The sequence below is a fragment of the Strix aluco genome, chromosome 10 (genome assembly GCF_031877795.1).
Source record: "Strix aluco isolate bStrAlu1 chromosome 10, bStrAlu1.hap1, whole genome shotgun sequence".
NCBI classification, from domain to species: Eukaryota; Metazoa; Chordata; class Aves; order Strigiformes; family Strigidae; genus Strix; species Strix aluco.
Window position 1 is genome coordinate 14,656,215 of NC_133940.1, and position 17,628 is coordinate 14,673,842.

The 17,628-nt window shown below is 46.1% G+C and overlaps 1 protein-coding gene across 1 annotated transcript in view; it reads left to right on the forward strand.

Moving 5' to 3' along the window:
• Positions 1 to 2,002: 2,002 nt before the first annotated feature.
• NEXMIF (neurite extension and migration factor) overlaps positions 2,003 to 17,628 on the forward strand; it is a 172,625-nt gene continuing 156,999 nt past the window's right edge. Inside the window, exon 1 of the mRNA XM_074835357.1 lies at positions 2,003 to 2,084. The gene's annotated coding sequence lies outside the window, so the exon portion shown is untranslated. The remainder of the gene's footprint in view (positions 2,085 to 17,628) is intronic.

The following is a 17,628-nucleotide window of genomic DNA, read 5'->3' on the forward strand; positions in this document are numbered from 1 at the left end:
CTCACCCCTGTTTCTACAGCAGGGCGTGATGCTTCAATTATGTGCCCTGCTGCAGTGGGACTGAATAATTTATTTGCATGTGATGTATAGTATATCCTGGGTACCACTGTTAACGAAGACCAAATGAGATTAGTTGCTTATTTTGCAGTGCTTAAAGTTGATGTGTAAAGTGTTCTGAATTCAGAGAGCATTGGATATGCTGCTATACGTTATTTCCGTTTTAGTACTGCATATACACATGGGGCTCTCCGATGCTGTGAGAACAAGGACTAAAGTGCTCAATATTTTAAACTTTTAGTCACAGTATTACCTAATCAGCTTTTTAGACTGTTTGGGTTGCGTTGTCTAAGATGAAAAGGCAGCAGAATTTGGGGTAAGCTCACGTGGTAACTTATGAATAGGAACCTCTTAAATATCACAGTGAATTTAATTAAACCAAAAGGCTAATGCTCATCTTGCTTTTCTTCACTTGCACTTAACATACTTGGGTCTGGTTTGCTTTCTATTTGCTAAATAATTTCGTTGATTTGGAAGATATAATAAGAAAACTTTCCTCCGTCTCCCGGTGCGATAACTCTGGACATGGTGCACATGTGAGGCGAGCAGCGCTGCGGATGTCATGGAGAAACAGGGCTGCAATACTACAAGCTGTTGTGAGGGTCCTGCGAGAATGGACGTATTTTATAAGCTCGCGGGCTCTATAGATGTAGTCTCCTGCCTTGCCTGTTTCTCTTGCCCTCCCCTTCCCCACCAGGCAGTGTCTGGTGCATCCCTGCCTTGCCCCTCAGGTGCCTGGCATCTCAGCGACTGACTCCAAAGCAATCCTGGGATGAAGCAGCCTCTTCGTTTTAATGCACATCTGAACCTAAAGCGTAATTCCGGAAGCTGTTATAGGTGTTTGTAACGTGATAATGAAAATAAAGCAGAAGATGTGGTACAAGCCCTAACCCGCTTTCCCATCCCTCTCCCCTCTTCACTTCGGGCAGCTCTTGCGCTTTGGAGAATTAAACGGCCTTGGCAGACCTCACCGGGGAGCGGGTTTCCCTCCGGCGGAGCGGGGCCCTGGGCGCAGGCACGGAGGGCTGACACGGGCCCGGCCCCTGCCGCCCCCCCCACCCCGTGCTGACCCACCTCCCGGTACGGCGGGGCCTGCCCTGCCCTGCCCGGCCGCCGAGCAGGCCGCGGGCGAAGCACCGACCGCCCACCGCTTGCCTTGCCTTCCTCCCGGCGCCCATCTTCCCTCCCCACCCCTGCCTGCAAGGGCCGAGAGAACGGCGCCGCCGGTCCGCTGTCCCCCGCCGGCCCCGGGGGCTGCTCTCCCTCTCGCCCGGGGCGGGCGGGCCAGCGGGATCGCTGCCCCGGCGGCTGCGCTACCACCCCGGGGGCGGCACCTGCCCCGGGCCCGGGCGGCAGGTGAGGCCGGGCCGCCCCGCCCCGCTCCGCCCCGCCGGGGTCCGGGGCCGCGGCGACGCGCCCTTTATGCCCGGTGGCGGCGCGGCGCGCGCTCCCGCCGGGCGGAGAGCGGGGGGGGGGGGGGGGAGCGGGGGGGTGTGTGTAACGGGCGCCGGTCCCGCGGCTGCGGGAACAATGGCAGCGGCGGCGCTCCCCGGCACCTCCTGAATGGGCACAGGCGGCTGGGGTGGGGGAGGCGGCGAGGAGGGAGCGGCCGCGGCGGCGGCGGAGGAGGCGGAGGCGGCGGGGCGAGGCGGGAGCCGCTCCCTCCCTCCCCTCCCTCCCTCCGCAGGGAGCGCGGGGCCGGCGCGGGCTGGCTGCGCGCCGCGGGGGGCCCGGCCGTGAGCCGCCGGGGCGCTGAGGGCCGGGAGCGCTGGCTCCGCCGAGGGCCCTGCGGTGGCGGCGGCGGCGGCGGCGGGGGAGGGGCGGGGGCCGGCGCGCGGGGGGAGGGGCGGGGGCCGGCGCGCGCGGGGCGGCGGGGGGGGGGGGCGGGCGCGTCCACCTGCGCGCGCCGGGGCCCCGGGCGCATGGAGCAGCGCTGAGCGCCGCAGCCGCCGCCGCCGACACCGCCCGGCGGGCGGGGGGACCCGCCGGCCCCGCGCGGCCGCCTCCCTCGCGGGCCCGGCGCTGAGGTGAGTCCCGCCGCGGCGGCGCTTCCACCCCCCCACCCCCCCACCGCGGGAGCCGCAAGGGAGGCGGCGTGAGGCGAGCGGGGGAGGAGGAGGAGGAGGAGGAGGAGGAGGAGGAGGCCGGGGCGAGGGGGGCGATGCTGATGGCAATGCCGGCCTGCGCGGCGGTGCGGGGCGCGGAGGCCTGCGGCGAAGTTGCGCGGCGGCGGCGGAAGGAGCGGGGCGGCCGGTGTGTGTGTGTGTGTGTGTGTGTGTGTGTGGTGAGAAGGGGGAGCGGGGGCGGCCTGCACCGGGCAAGTTGGCGCCTCCCCCCGCGGGGCGCCGCGTCCCCCCCCCGGGCAGGTGCCGCGCTGGGCGGGGGCGCCGCCCCACCGGGCCCGGGGGGAGCGTGTGTCCCCCCCGGCCGGCCCCGCTGCCGCCCGCCGGTGCTCCCGCCGCCTCCCCTCCCGCCCCGGCGGGGTTTATTTACAGCGGTGGAGCAGGGGGGGGGCTGCACTTACTTCAGCCTCGGCCAGAACAAAAAAAAAAAATAAAGGAGGGGGGGATGGGATTTTTTCTTTTAGGAAAAAAAGCCCCAACCCTGGAAGTAACTGTCATTCCGCGTATTAAACTAGAAAACTGGCTAATCAAATAAAACTGGCTCATTGTCTGAAACTCTATCCCAGCGAAAAATGCGGCTGTGAATATAATTAACCATCTGTCTAGCGAGCGGTGGAGAATTGGGTTCGTGCGGTTTTTATTCCGGTCTCTTTAATTTCTGAACCGCTTGTGCGCCCGTGCAGCGGTGGCAGCGGTAATGTGTTTTGCTTACTAAGTGTAAGATGTGACCTGTGTGTGTGCGTGGAGGATGCTGAAACGGGGGTGGGGGGGAATAATGAAATCCTCGTCTCCGAAATGAACTGTGCTGCTCGTGAGCAATACGCTTTATGATAGATTAACCCAAACAAGCTGTAATGGGACCGGCGATGAAAGCAAAGGTGGTGTTTTTTCTCTCGGTGATGCTCTCCGGTGTTTCGCCTCCCGCTCGGCACAGGCGCAGGATGGGTGCGTATTTGGGGAATTCGTGGATGGGTGTCGTGGGTGGATGCGTGCGGCCGGAGGGGAGCGGTGCGCCTGTGCGAGCAGGGCCTGAATGAGCCTCTTGCGTGAAAACAAAACGGCTCTGTGGTTCTCAAACCTTCCCTGAGGTTTCTGCTCGGTGGTTCGTTCGTCCCTTCTGCCCCGCGCCAGCCCCTCCGGCCGGCTTTGCCCGGAACCTCTGTGCAACCATCAACATCCTGGTATTCGGAATTGTGTGTCCTCCGTGCTGGAGGTACCTGCTGTTAGCGCTGGAGCAGCCTGGTAATGCGGTAACCACCGTGCCCACAGCAAAGAGTCTGCTGGAAAGTGAGCCGTGTGTGTGCCTGTACACACGCTCGTGCTTGTTGGTTTTGTTTGTGGCTTTTTTTTCGTGGGTTTTTTTTTTTTTGTTTGTTTTGTTTTTTTACTTTAGGTAAGGGAAGAGTACAGAAGCTAGAAAAAATAATGGTAGTGCTCAAGCAGGTAGGATGCAATTTAAAGTCACTTCAGCTAATACCCCGTGCAAGGCTACATTTGTTAAGGTATGTGAACTGTGCATAAGGCAGCAGTCTTTAGTGAATCACTTTTTAAAAACAAATACTTGACAAAAGAAACAGACCTGCTAAATGGGTAACAATTATGTAAGCCCATAGTAGGTTTTGATGTATGTCAAGACTGTTAAATAAATCAACCTGTTCAGTGAATAAATCTGCTATGCACCAATGCTTTTTTTTTTTTTTAAGAGAATAAACCTGGCTGTGTATTTAAGATGTTTCTACTGAGCATGTGAATCTTACGGCCAAGCCCTGTCGCTGCCAGTGGCACAAGAGAAATCCATGGGGAGGGTGGGGTGCAGGAGCAGGGGGAGGGAGGGGGCATGCCGAGTAATAAGATGGATATTAAAAATACACAAAGATGTGCATAAGGATTCCTAGTGATAAAATTCTCACTGATCCATGTCTTGATGGAGTATTTGCTTTGCAGTGGCAATGGCCCATACAAAGCTACATTGATTTAGCTTTCTCTGTTCACGATGGCAGTTCTGGTGAATAATTATTTTCCCAAAAGCCCTAACTAAGGGAAGAAAGAGAGTCCCTGCTTGGCCTACACAGTAGTACAGTATCTTTGAAAGCGCGTATCCGGCTGCAAATAAAGAGAGCCAGTTCAAGTGTTACTACACTCAGCAGAAATAAAAGGGAGGCAGAAAAGGGGAGCAACCGGCCGGCATCCCTGTGTGCCTCGTCCCCCTCTCCCTCTCTGCACCTCACCCTGCGCTTTGCTTTGGGGGGCGGGGAGGGGGATTTTTGTGGTTTTGTTTTTCCTTTTTTGTGTTTGCTGTTGCCTTTTGGAGGCGAGACTCCGGCAGCCCATTTAAATGTTGAGTTCTGAATCATAAGGAGTCTCGGATTAAAAACAAAAAAGGAAAAGCTTGTGGCCAGTGGGCTTTAACTTCCGTAGCTGGTACAGGGAGAGGGAGTAGGGCTGTGTGGGGCAGCGCTTTGATGGTGTCCTCCCCTTTGGAGGTGGTGATTCCTTGCGGATGTTTTTGCGATCGATCATGTGCATATCTTTTTCCTGTCTTTGGAGAGAAACATATGAAAAGACTTAAATGTGCTTGCAGGACCTAGAAGAACGCAGGCAAGGCTTGGGGAGAAAGCGTTCCCAAACAAAGGGGTCCAGACTCAGGTTGGCATCCCGGGTGTAGGACGCAGCCATCGATACAAGGTGCAGCGGCACTTCTCAGATAATGAGGCTTTTCCGTCATAGAAGTGTAGTAACAAACCAACCGTGCTGATTTCTTCAAGTACAACAGCAAACCATCTCCTTAAAGTTTATGCCCTGTTGTGGACAAAAAGCAACGTTAGAAAATAATCTTTTCCTCGGGCAGAATCCAGGGAGGAGAGCCACGGACACTGCAGGCCTTGCCCTAGTCCTCGCAGGGGCTGTGCAGATGCTGCCATAGTTGAGTTTGTGTTTGGCCCTGAGAGAGGTGGGTAGTCGGTATGTTAGACACAGTAAAATTGCTATTGCTTCTCAGTAATGACGATTTTTGGTCTGTGAGGGAATTTAAAAAAAATGTTTTGAGAATTGGGAGCAAAATAATTTTTATATAATCCACTTGTTACGTTCAAAGTCCTGTATTTTCACCTGGGAGAGGACTGTATTTTTTTATTTTTATGCTAGCTCTTTGTGTACTTTTAGCCCCGCTTGAGTTGGCTTTATAATCATTACCTATGTATACAGTCAGGTGCTTGACGAGCCTGATTTTGTGGAAGCTGCCAGCAGTGAGTAAATGAGCCATGTGGCATAAAACCGAGCGAACCATGTTTTGTTGGTACCTTGCTCTTCCCTCTTTCCTTCGAGTTGGTCGTACGTGCCCATGGTGTCACCTTGTGCAGGGGTCCGGGCTGTTCTAGTGTAGGGACCTGCCTGATTCGTTCCCTGTGTGTGGTGTGAGAGGCTTGGTGGGATCTCAGCCCTTCGATTTTAGGGCTCCTGGGTGCCCTTACAACAGAACGTTAAATAGTTTGTTGTGTAGAAAGTGAAGTTACAGATTCTGAAGATGATTAACTGGTTTAAGCATCCAGGCGCTGGGCGTGAGTTTTGCCTGAAGGATGCACAAATTGAGGATAAGCCATCCCGCTGTCAGTGCCGAAGTGTTGGTACCATTGATTCCCTGCCCACGGACATGAGGAGAAATTGGGAGTATTTGGGAAAGCTGAGCTGGAGCGATGTTTGTGGAAGGAGCTGTCAGTTCTGCAAATCATTGTTGAACCCGGCTGCATGCCTTATGCTTAGCAGAGTGATCTTATGAACAGCAAGAGAAGGTGGCTTTAGTTCAGTAGTGCTTTGGATGGCGAGGTGGTAGTGCTGGGTAGATTTTGTTTGCAGTTCAGGGGAGTAGCATGTAATCTGTGTAATACTGCTTTTGTGTGCCTCTATTGCAAATTGATGTCTGGGGAATGACATGTAGCAAAGGCTCTAGACCAGCAGGTCTCTGATATTTTTGTAGCAATGTCTTTTTATTCAAAGCAGGTGTCATGGAGATCTTTCATCCCAGGATTTCTTTCATCCCTGGCGTTTGTTAGCTTGTGTTAAAACTTTAAATCTCGAGAATTTCTTCTGTACAGAAGGTGTTCTCATATTGCTTTCACATGGGCTGAGCCGGATGATTATGCAGTCTCCTAACAGTGATACGTATGAGCTGGATCAGTGTCTGCATTGCTACGTCAGCTCTGCGAATAAGACAGGGCTGTAACCCAGTGCCCTCCGGTCGCAGGAGAGGGCTGTGCTGGCTGCGCTGGAGGACACGCAGGGAGATCTGGGAGTGGGCAGCAGTGGTGGGTGTTGTCCTTGGGCAAAGTTTTCTTCTGACCCTTAAGTATTCAGAAGGTGATTTATGCCCACCGATGTGAGCTCATAGTTGCAGTTTTGTTTGGTTTTAACAAAGCTCTGGAAGCACTTTTTACTAAGAGAGGCCTGATTTGCTGAATTTATCCGAGTTCTTGTCTTGATAGTCTCCCATGATAGAAAATTCTGCTGGCTAATTTTTTCCTTTCATTGATCCTATATTTCTTTTTTTTTTTGTTTTTCTTGTGCCGTATCTTCAGAATATGGATGGATGCATCACTAGAAGTTTCAGATTGATCATCTTGTCTAGATTAATTGTTCTTGCCCCTTGGGACGGTAGGACCATAGTATGCTGGACCAAAAGGGCTGGCATTGCTTCTCCTTGGACACCGGTTGATTCATGTACCAAAGCAGCTTTAAGACCTTTCTGAATTGTCGTTATCATGACTGTAATCATTGTTTCTGCAGATAGCTCCTGTTATTCCTAGGCATGAGACCAAGAGTGTCTCTGTCCTGAGAGTCTGGGAGAGCTTGAGGTCAGACTTCTGGATGTCACCTTGTATGGCGTTGCAATGCCAGTCTTCTGTGTGTCATTGAAACTGGCAGGAACAGCAGAGGTTGTACGCTTGGCCTAGATGCTGACTGGGTTTTTTGCCAATTTATCAGCTTTCTCACCTTGCTTACTATGCCTCTGTTATGCAGAATGGCTCCTCATGCACGGGTGGCCAGTTCATGTTGTGAAGGTCATCCTTACTGCTTTGCGGTGTTCACTGCTGTTGTCTGAAGTTGTTACACGCTTCTCTGCTGAGTCAGTTTGAGAGGGGAGCATCAGGATTTCTAAAATAAAACAAAATAGTTGAGGCAGTTTCTACCTCCCCTCTCCCCAGGGTAAGGAGCTTCTCATGTACTAAAGCCCGAGTATTGTTGCTGTATGTTTCCTGGTGTGCTGAAACTGGGAGAAGGTGGCTGATGCTATGAGACTGTTGCGTTTTTGAGGGCGTTCAGACTCCCAGACAGAGATTATCAGAAAAATCGTCTCTTGTGAGTCTTGCAGGACGTGGCTAGGCTTTCAGGAGTGCCAGGATGTGACTTGGTGGACTGTAGGGTACCGCTCGGCGCAGAGCACTCCTGAGAAACTGCCTGGTTGTTTCATTGCCTACATGAGACCTGGGCTCTTTATAGGGCTAGCACACAAACTCCCGGCTCTTTCAGTCCCACTCTAGGTAAGGTCTCTGCCATGCTTGGGAGTTGCCTTTGGAGCTGCATACTTAAAAAAAATCAAACTCCTTTCCTCGCACTTGGAAGATTTTCAATTGTGAGTTATAGCGCAGAAGAACTGAATGTAGAAAAGATAAGCTCTGTGGATGGATTTTGTTGCCTGTACAGTGTCCCAATGAATGACTCGAGTCTTTGATGGAGAAGAGACGCTGAAGCCTTATGAAGGGCCTGTTTATTGGCATTAATTATTTTTTATTAGTTACAGCATCCATAGTCCGTTGGCAGTAGAAGAGCCCAAAGTGGAATATTAAATCTTCAGAAGTTTTTCAAAGCTTGCATTTTTCATAAGAAGCTTGTGAAGCTTCAAATCTAAAGCTTCCAAAGCCTTTTTATTCTTCAGAAGTGCCACTGAAGCTCTTTTTTTTTTTTTTTTTTAAATTTTTAGTATTTTAGCTGAAACTATAAGTTTTATACATTTAAAAAAAAATTGTTCTTGCCCATCCATTGCATTGGCCCCAATCTTCAGGTCTCTAGCTGGGTCTGCTAGATCCTCTGCAAGCATTCACTGTACTCTGAAGACCAGATGTGTACCCTTTGCTACCAATTTACTTCATTTTTCTCCTCTGATTAGGTTTTACTCTGGCTGGTAGCAGGCTGAAGTACATGCCAACATGAAAGGTGCATTTGTTTGCAACCGGCCAGTTAGGACCATACTTGACCTTCAGAGTTGTTGAATAACTTCAGAGAAATACTTAACTGCTTCACAGAAACAAGGATTGTGGGTGGGAGCTTAACAAGTACAAAGTGAATCTGGTGTCTGTTTGGCCAGCTAGCAGCACTTTTTTTTTCCCGTAGCCTGCAAGGTTGTGTTTTAATACTCTGAATATGAATTTAAGGTTCATGCTGGTATTTTGGTGACAATACAGATGGATGCTTGGTCTTATTTCATATTGCTTCAGGGAATAGAGCAATTAATACTCTGAACCTCAAGGGTAAAAATGAAAATTGCCTTTTTTTTCAGGGTGGCCGCTGTTCTTATTTTTGTAAAGAAAACTGTTGGGGAGTGGGATTATTTTAGCTACAAAAAGTTGTGATGTGATTTTTTTTTTTTTTTAATGTTTTGCTTACATTGCGTGAACAGGTTTGCTTCATCAATAGCTGTGCCTTTAATGCGGAAGGATGGGTAGAATTTTTGGGAAGATCAGAAGGGAAAGTCTGCCGCTGACCACAATTTTTCAGCTCATATTAAGGCAAACAAGCAAACCCCTATCTTCTTGACACCACTGGCTCTGTAGGGAGCAACATGCAATAATTTCCCATGGTTTGTTTATGTCTGTATCTAAGGAAATCCACTATATCAAAATCACCTGTCCATATAGTGGCTTGTCTTAGATTCTTCGTGTGTGTGATATATTAATTTTGAAGTACATCAAGCAGACATTGCTAACTTCTGCAGAAATATAGCAGATTATGATGCAAGCAGCATGGCTAATATATCATACTGGAATTTAGGACCATTACTAGCCCACAGTGCCTACGAGTTTGTCTGAAGCAGAGGAGCCACGTGGTGTTAACCCAGCCAGGCATGGCAAATGTGGAGAAACCCGTCAGCTGAAACCTCCTGCAGAAAAAATAATTTGTCCTAACCCAGTAACCTTCACTTACTTAATTGTCTTATTTGTCTGGTTAGCTTATCATTTGATGGAGAGTTCGTACAGCAGTAAAACCAGTTTTGTTTATTGTGCCTGTTTCTTTCTTTAATTTGTGCTAATTCCTCATCTGCTTCTTTCTGAGTTTGAGCTGGGCCTGTCCTCATCTCAGCTGTTACAGCCAGCCAGCTTTTCTGAACATGCATGGGAGGCTAGGCAATCCACTGTATTTCCAAGAAGTCTCTGGTTTGAAAGGGTGAATTTTTTGATTAGCTTGATCGCTCAGTCTTAGAATTTATTGCTGTATTAGGCAACACAAAGTTATGTTTCGGGGTTTGCCTTCAGGTTATAGTTTATGTCCATATACAGTGTCAAGCTAAGAGCCAAGTGCTATTTACGGTTCCCCCTTCTTCTGTAGAGGGTTGTTTAAGACCTGGTACTTAATGATCGACAGGCTATAGTGCTGATTTTATCCTTCTGAAGCATTTCTGGGTTTGGAAGAAAGATGAGTATTGGTTATGATGCAGAGCTGAATGTAGAGTTAGTTTGAGTGACTGTTACATGGTTACTGGTGTATGGAATTACTGATTCTGATTCATGTGTTAAGCAAACCCTGGTATCCCGGTCCTTCTCTCCAGGTTTTTTTCCTGTTAACTACATCTTCCTTTCCTCCCATGTTTAGAACATTTACCTCTATATGCACAATCTGCCAGCACACGTGCTGGATTTCTTCACTGCAAATAACAAGTTTAAGACTTAAAGGTTAGTTCAGGATGAATTCAGAAGCATCTTGGATTAACTTTTCAATTACTGCAGGTAGTCTGTCAGTCTGGAGGGGAATTTCTGCAACACAAGCAGCTTGAGACTATGAGCAAAAACCCAAGCCCAGACTTCACCTTGGGGCGTTTAACCCCAACTCTGTCAATGCCAGTAGAAGAGCCAAGAGTAGGTAGGAATGGAGGAAGAGGGCCCCTAAGAAGGGATAGGTGGTGATGCTGGAGCGACACATAGCAAGTTTGACATTTCAGTGTTGATGGGGAGAAGAAAATGCTGCTTATATTGTGGCGTGGTATGGAAAAGTCTTCATCTGTGGTGTGATCAATAAGTTTGTGCATGGTGGAGTCCAAACGTCATATCAGAAATGCTTAATGATTATGTGGTGCCTTAAACTTTGTGTGAAAGCGTAGGGGTTATTTTCCCTGTTACAAGCTGTAATAAACATAAAATACATAAAATCTGCAGCTGCCAGTATCATCTATGAGTTCTCGCCCTGTGTTCTGTGGGCTAATGTTGAAACAAAAGCAAGTTGAAGGATACATGATACTATATTCCACTATTCAGTTAGGCCTGGGCATTTGCTGAAGGGGCCGTGTTAAACCACACCTACATTTGCAAGTGTCAGTAAATGAAGAGTCAAGGTGAAAACTTGATGCGTAGCTCACTGTTTAGTCGGTATTTTTGTTATTTTCTTAATACCTTCAGTACCCCTCTGCCATGTGTTTACAGGTAAAGCAGTATCCTGTGGTGGTAGCTCCTAAACTTGATCTCTGTGGCTGTTTGAATCATTTCTTTCTGGGGCAATACAGACTGCTTAAATAACAAGAGGGCAGCTGAGGGGTTGGAATGAGCGTTTCCAGATCTGTTGGTTATGCAGGGTGCTCCTCGTAGTCCTTTGCTATCAAATGCTTTTACACACTACTCTGTCTCTCCTTGAACAACTTCTGTGCGTTGCATGGTAATGGAAGTCAAAAGAGTTTGTTTGATGTTATTTATTCAAATCTGGAAAGGATGGTTGTGCAAAGACCAAAGAAAAATGGTTTTAGTCTGACAAATGCCAAGGGTTTTTGTTTTGTTTTTAAAGCCCAAACAAACCCTTTGGGATCCTTGGCTGGGTATATAATAGCATGAAATACACCATTTCTTTCATTCTGCTCCCTAAAAATCTAATTCTTTATGCATTTAAAGTGGGAGTTGAGGCAAAACCAGAGTTTAGCTCTGTTGACCTATATTTATGAAAAGAGAAGGTTTGCTAAGTGTTGCAAGAAAATGTATAGTGCTGTTTGTATACTCTCATGAAATGCATACACATACTAAAAACACTTTTGGGATTCTTCATCCTGGATGTTTAAGCCCTTTCCAGCCAGATTCAATCAGTTTGTGCTGTTCATAGCATGTATATTCAGACCTTCCCATTAATAGCCATGAAACATCAGAAGAGGGGCAGCAGAGCAGGGAGTTTAGAATAAGCAAGGAAGAGAGGTAGCACTAAAAACCTCCCTGATCTCAAGGTATAAAGGTGAACTTTTTTTCCTGCTTTTTTCTTTTTGTTTAATTCAGTCCATTCTTTATAAAGTGCAGTTTAATGGTTATCATGCTGCTTATTGCATAACTGTGGCACAGATGTTATTTTTTATAATGTTGCCTGACATATTTAAAAGGGAAAGGGGAGGAAGGGAATTTATACTCTCTGGAGATGAATATGTGGAGCCTATTAGTCTTAAAAAAGTGTGAAGAGCTTGTTAGAGCCAAAGCTGGCACATTTCTGAAAGGCTGATCTGTGGAGCGGAGCTCTTCAGACAAAGAATGAGTGTTGTATCTTCTGGAGTTTGTTGTATGTGTTTCCAAATAGCCTCAAATCAGAACTTGGTGGAGTACTTGCACACTTAATGTTTAGGCATATGCGTAAATATTTTGTGGAACTGAGACCAAATCTGAACGTATATTTAATAAAATAAGGTGTTGTCTGAAGTTTCGCAGGATAATCAGCAATGGTGCTTAGAGTTAAGGGATGTGAAGATGAAATAAATCGCTCAGCATGGGTAGTACTGAATTTTTAAGTGTTTATATTGCTGCAGCTGAAAACAAAACCTTTAAAGCTGCTTTCTTATAAATGTTTGACTGAGGAAATACAGTTAGAAATACACTGGGTTTCAGCGGAAGGAAAAAATTATGTGCAGGCCTACCATTTCCTGGCGGAATAGGCATGAGAACAGAAAGTTGTCTCCTTTTGGCATTTCTAACAACATTAGAAGTTTTGAAATAGTAGAAATGCAAATAAGTAGAGATGAAAATGGTAAATGCTATATTTATATTTATTTATGTATAATAACAAAATGCCTGGTGTTTCAAATCATCACAGTGTGCCTTGATTCACAAAGTGTTTGTTATATAAACACTGGATAAAGCTGCACGGCCCACCTCTCCCAGCTGTAGAGGAGCTAACCAGCTCACAGAGAAATTAATGACCTGCTAGAAATGCAGTCGTGCAATGAACCCAAGAATCTTGACTTCCCAACCCTTGTTTGTGTGTGTGTGCAGGGTAATAGGATAATTGTTTGTGATAAATTGATAAGGGGGAAAGAGGAGGGAAAAAAGGGAAATGACACCTACTGTCAATGAGCGTCTTTTTGAACTCTTGGATTAAAGAGAATTCAAATGATTCATTTAAAAGAGCTTGCAAAAAGAACAGGTGAACAGTTATAAAAACAAACAGAAGGAAACCTGAGAGTGTTTTTTACTTGGTTCTGCCTAGGGCAAAATATTTTGGTTTGATTTTCATTTTGCCTTTGTTCTCCCCTTTGGCTTTCTCCTCTTCTGGATTACCTACTACAGGAAATAATGAATTAGGCAAAATAAATCCTAAATTATAGTTGTAGAAGGCAGGAGCTGCTGTGTGAGTATAGGATTATACACAAGCTCAGGTGTAAATTTTATGGCAGTCCTTGTGCCTGGTATTTTCTTCAGCAAGAAGCAGGGGGTCTGTGACTTCATGCCTCAGCTCCCACAGCCGGGCTTTCGAGGCCTTTTGTCCTTACAGCCGTGTTGGTGCTGGGTGTTGATGTTACCGTCCTGGATGGGGGAGAGGGCGGAGAGGGTGTCTCGCCTGCCTGCCTCACGCTATCAGAGGCAAGGTGTCCTTGGCTGGCAGGTGGACAAAGCTCCTCCAGGGTCTGGAAATTTTCTCCCTTTCCAGTGTCCAGTGACACCTGTGCAATGTTTAGTGTGTGGTGCTCCGAAAACTTCCTCTTTTGGCTAAAAAAAGAAACGGATGGAAAATATTAGTCTAAAATAGAAGGTTTGTGCTGATGCAAGCTGTGTTTACTTTTGAAAATTCAGTTTATTAAACTCAAGGCTGCAGAACTCCAGGGATCAGTGATGCTGTCTGAACATCACCTTATGCACCGCACAAGCAATTTTTCAAAATTACTTTTTTAATTAAAAGTTGTATCAGTTTAATGCAAGTTAAAGGAAAGTTCACAGGCTTAGTGTTGTCTGAAACATGCTGCAGATTTCGGAAAAACCTTTTTCTGCCTTTTTAAGTTTATCCAAAATAGTGAATATGCATGCAAAGAGAGGGGAATCTCCTCCTGGGCTCTATGTCTGAGGGATTGCCAGGTAAAAGTATTTATTGATTATCAGTCAAGCTCTGCTTCTGTTACCCTCAGAAGGAGCTGCAGAGAAGCTGAATCGGAATATGAACATAAGAAAAACAAGGAGGACTTGAGGTACAGCAGAGGAAAGTCAATACAGAGCTTATTTAAATGTCAGCTGCCTGGAAGAGCTCTGCTCAAAAGCTGTAAGGAGAGATTAGGTCTAAGACATAATGCATGAGTGTGTAAGGAAGGGAGGAAAGATTGCTGAGCAAGTCAGGTGCTGTGGGGAATGCGTGCGAAAGGAATATATTAAGGAGGAGGAAGGAAGAAGAAACTGCTGACTGAAAATTACATCTGACAATTAGTTTTGAGCAACTAATCGGAGAAGCACGTGGCTTTTGGACATGGGAAGACTGTGATCGTAGTTGGTGGGCGATCTGATCCATTTTAACAGCGTTATTCATCAGCACAGTTGACAGGGATAAGCGACACTCATTACAAATCTATTTACTACATCTATATATTGTATTTATTTTCTGAATGTATGTGCCGAGTAGAGTGTCTCTGTAAGCATAGGACTTCTGGAATTTGAATCACATTGGCTAAAGTCAATAGGCCAGAGTTGTAATTGTGTGACATTTGTCAACATAAGTGGATTTACATTTGGGGAGAGCTTGAGCCAAAAAATCACTATTTTGTAGATGAATAGCCTTATTCTGAATTTCACTGCCATTTTTATTTTGGAAAGTTGGCCACTAATTACATGTTGTAATAAGAAGTAGTTGTATTACAGTTGTGCCTGAAATAAAATTAGGTTGAGCACTCTTGTACAAAAAACGTTATTAGAGTCAGCCTCCAAAATTTAAACCCAAATCAATTTACACTCAGGCTTTGTTGGTGGGTTAAGGAAAACATGGCAAGTGTTTCAGTTGTTGTGAAGTCTCTGGTGGAAGGCCTGTACCCTCCCGGTCTACTTGGTCCGTAGCTGAGGAGTGCTTCTGGTTCAGGTGGTGATGCTGAGATCCAGCAGAGCGGTACATTTGAGTGATACATTTTGCTATTGCTGGGGGATTATGAGTCTGTCTCATGATGGTGAATGATGACCACGTTTGAGTTTTTCAGTCTGCCTTGGCCGTATGGCAGCAGTGTGGTACACTGGCTCATGAAGTCCTCTGTGTTTAGGCAGGACTGGGGTGAGAAAGGTGGGGTGCACCCTGCTGCCCACTGCAACCCGGCCAAGTTTTTTTGTCAGCCTCTTGCCTAATTTTGAATGGAGTTCAATGTCTTTATCTTCAGGGAAGCAAGTGCTTTGTGGATGATAGCTAAAAGACTTAACAAGTCTTCAAGATCAAGACTGTAGCTGGCAGCATTGCTTCCTTGGCACAGTGAAACTTTCTAGTCTTAATCCACTCTGAAAAAACTGTCTTGAAACAAGTGTTCGCTCAGGACAGTAAGAGTATGAACATCGGAACAAAGGACAGCTACAAAACAAATGCTGGTTTGGAGTGAGGGGTGTTTCTTTGCCTTTTCCATCTAGCATAAACATGTAGCAACACGTATGCTTATATTTGTATTCTTATCAGTCATACGTTATGGTCTTGTGCCACACTGACTGCAAACACACATTTATTAAAAAACATCACAACCGTTGCACATGCTTCTCTCCTGCAGGGAGGATGAAAGAACAAACAACATATGACGAGCATTATTTGCATTGTTTAATGCTCTTCTGAGCAGAACTCATTTACACTAGAAGATACTTTATTGTCCGGAAGGGAAGATGACCAAGCAGGCTGAGCTGGGCAGGCGAGTATTTAACAGGTAGATGGGATCTGAATCTGTGCTCTGAAGCAGTGGGCTTAAGGTACTGTCTCCCTCTCTGGCTTTAGCTTTTATTTTCCAAAATGCATTATGACAGTAGAACAGTTGACAAGGGAAGTAGGTTTCCATTGAAAATGCACAGGAGGTATCACTTAGTGGTCTGAGCACATGAGCCAACAAACCCAGTTTGAGCCCTAGCACCAGCGTTGACTTCTCTCTTGGCCATACGAGAGTGCCATCATTTTTCTGTCCTGCTCGCTCCACTTGTTTAATGGGATTATTAATAGGGAAGTGCTTGCTTCCCAGGAGTGTTGTGAAAATTAGTTAAGGTTTGAAAAGTGTGTTGAAGAAGTCTCTCAGTGCTGATCATTATTACAACTACTGCTTTAAAAACACTTTTCTATTTCTTGTATCAAAAATATTTCCTCTTCTGCTGGAGTTTACTCTTCGCATTTTTGTGTGTTGCTTGTGTGCGGTGTCCCTAGGCTCTTTCAGTATACATACTTTTTGTAAAACATTGGATTTTATCCTCTACTTGAGATTCAGATTTTCAGGATGTATGTTATTACACAAAATGTGAATAGGAGGCAAAAAGCTTTATGCTGATGAAACTTCATGTTTGCTGCTTTCCTGGCTGAGCAATGTCTGTGGGTCATGTATGCATTGACACATATTTACAATGATACTCTATCGCATCTATTTAAAGAAGGTGTTTAGACCGAGAGGGATCCTTACAGCTCTTACAATGTTAGCTGTGTCTTTAGAGAAAGCTGAGAAGCAGGCAGGCTAACAGGAGTATAGGGGGATGGATCTGGAGATGTGAGATGAGATCTTGAGTACTGCCACTCTCTCCAGTACTGAGACAAGGTGGTGACCACAGGCGTGTTCTTTAAGGCTGAATAGCTCCAATGCAACTGCAGTTCAAGCCTTTTGGACCAGCCAACTGTTAGACTCTCTAGAGTGAAACAGACCCTGCGTGTTTCAAATTGCTTACTCTTAAGTGCTGAAAAAATAAGGCAGCTTTCAAAGTTTGGCCTGTAAAACTTTTTTCCCTTTTATATGATGTAGAGGAGCGATCATGCTTAATTAAAAGGTTCATGGTATTATTTTGATTGAAGATTTCTATTCCAGTAAAAGGTGGAGAGATCTTTCTGCAGATTACTGTTGGCCAGGACTGATTTCTTGTCAAAAAATGACCTCTTTTAGCAGTTTCTTCAAAAAGCATCTGGGGAGCCAGTTGAACTTAAACCAAGAGGGGGCAGAGTTAAGAACAACACTTTCTGTAGCGTTTAAACTAGACATTTCTTGGAGGGGATCCTTCTGAGTGTTGATCTAGGTAGGTGGTATTGAAATCCTTGGATGTGACTGGAAGTTGGATTGAAGATGAAGAGAGAGAACAAGGAGATAAATATTGGGAGGAGTGAAGAATATACTCTTGCAGGGCAAGAAAACACCGTACCTTATCCCTTACAACACTCACCTAAAATGCTCGTGTTACTTTCCCCTTGTGGACTTCTTCCATTCTCCTTTACTTGTCTTTATCTTCAGCATCAAAAGGTGCATCCCCTGAAGGTTAGCTTGCTTCTGGTGTCTGAGTTCACACAGAGAATGAGATGAAACAAGGCAAACTTGGTTCTAATAGCTCTCTTCTAATTCTTCTGCTGCATAATGGAGATGAGCAGTACTTACATAACAATATCCTGGGATGTTAATAGATTTAATAACCCAGAAAGGTGGGAAGAGGTTCTGAATTACCTATAAAATGGCATCTAACTAATGAAGTTTACAGGAAGCTCATCTCCTTGAAGAAGAGTCAGATGGTAGGCGCAAGACTTCTGCATATGCTCAGAAGAAAACAAAATGAAGCTGCCTCTCCTAATCGGAATAAATCTCCCATTAAAAATAAATTCTGCTGTTGGATTATGCCAGTTTTAGGTGGGCTTCAAGTTAAACTCTTGTAAAAATGTAAACACACAGACGTCTTTAATTTTTTTTTTCCGAGTGTAGATACGTACCAGTCTTGGGGATTATAACTCTGTATGTGCCCAATGAAAACAATCAGTTCATTAATGCTGT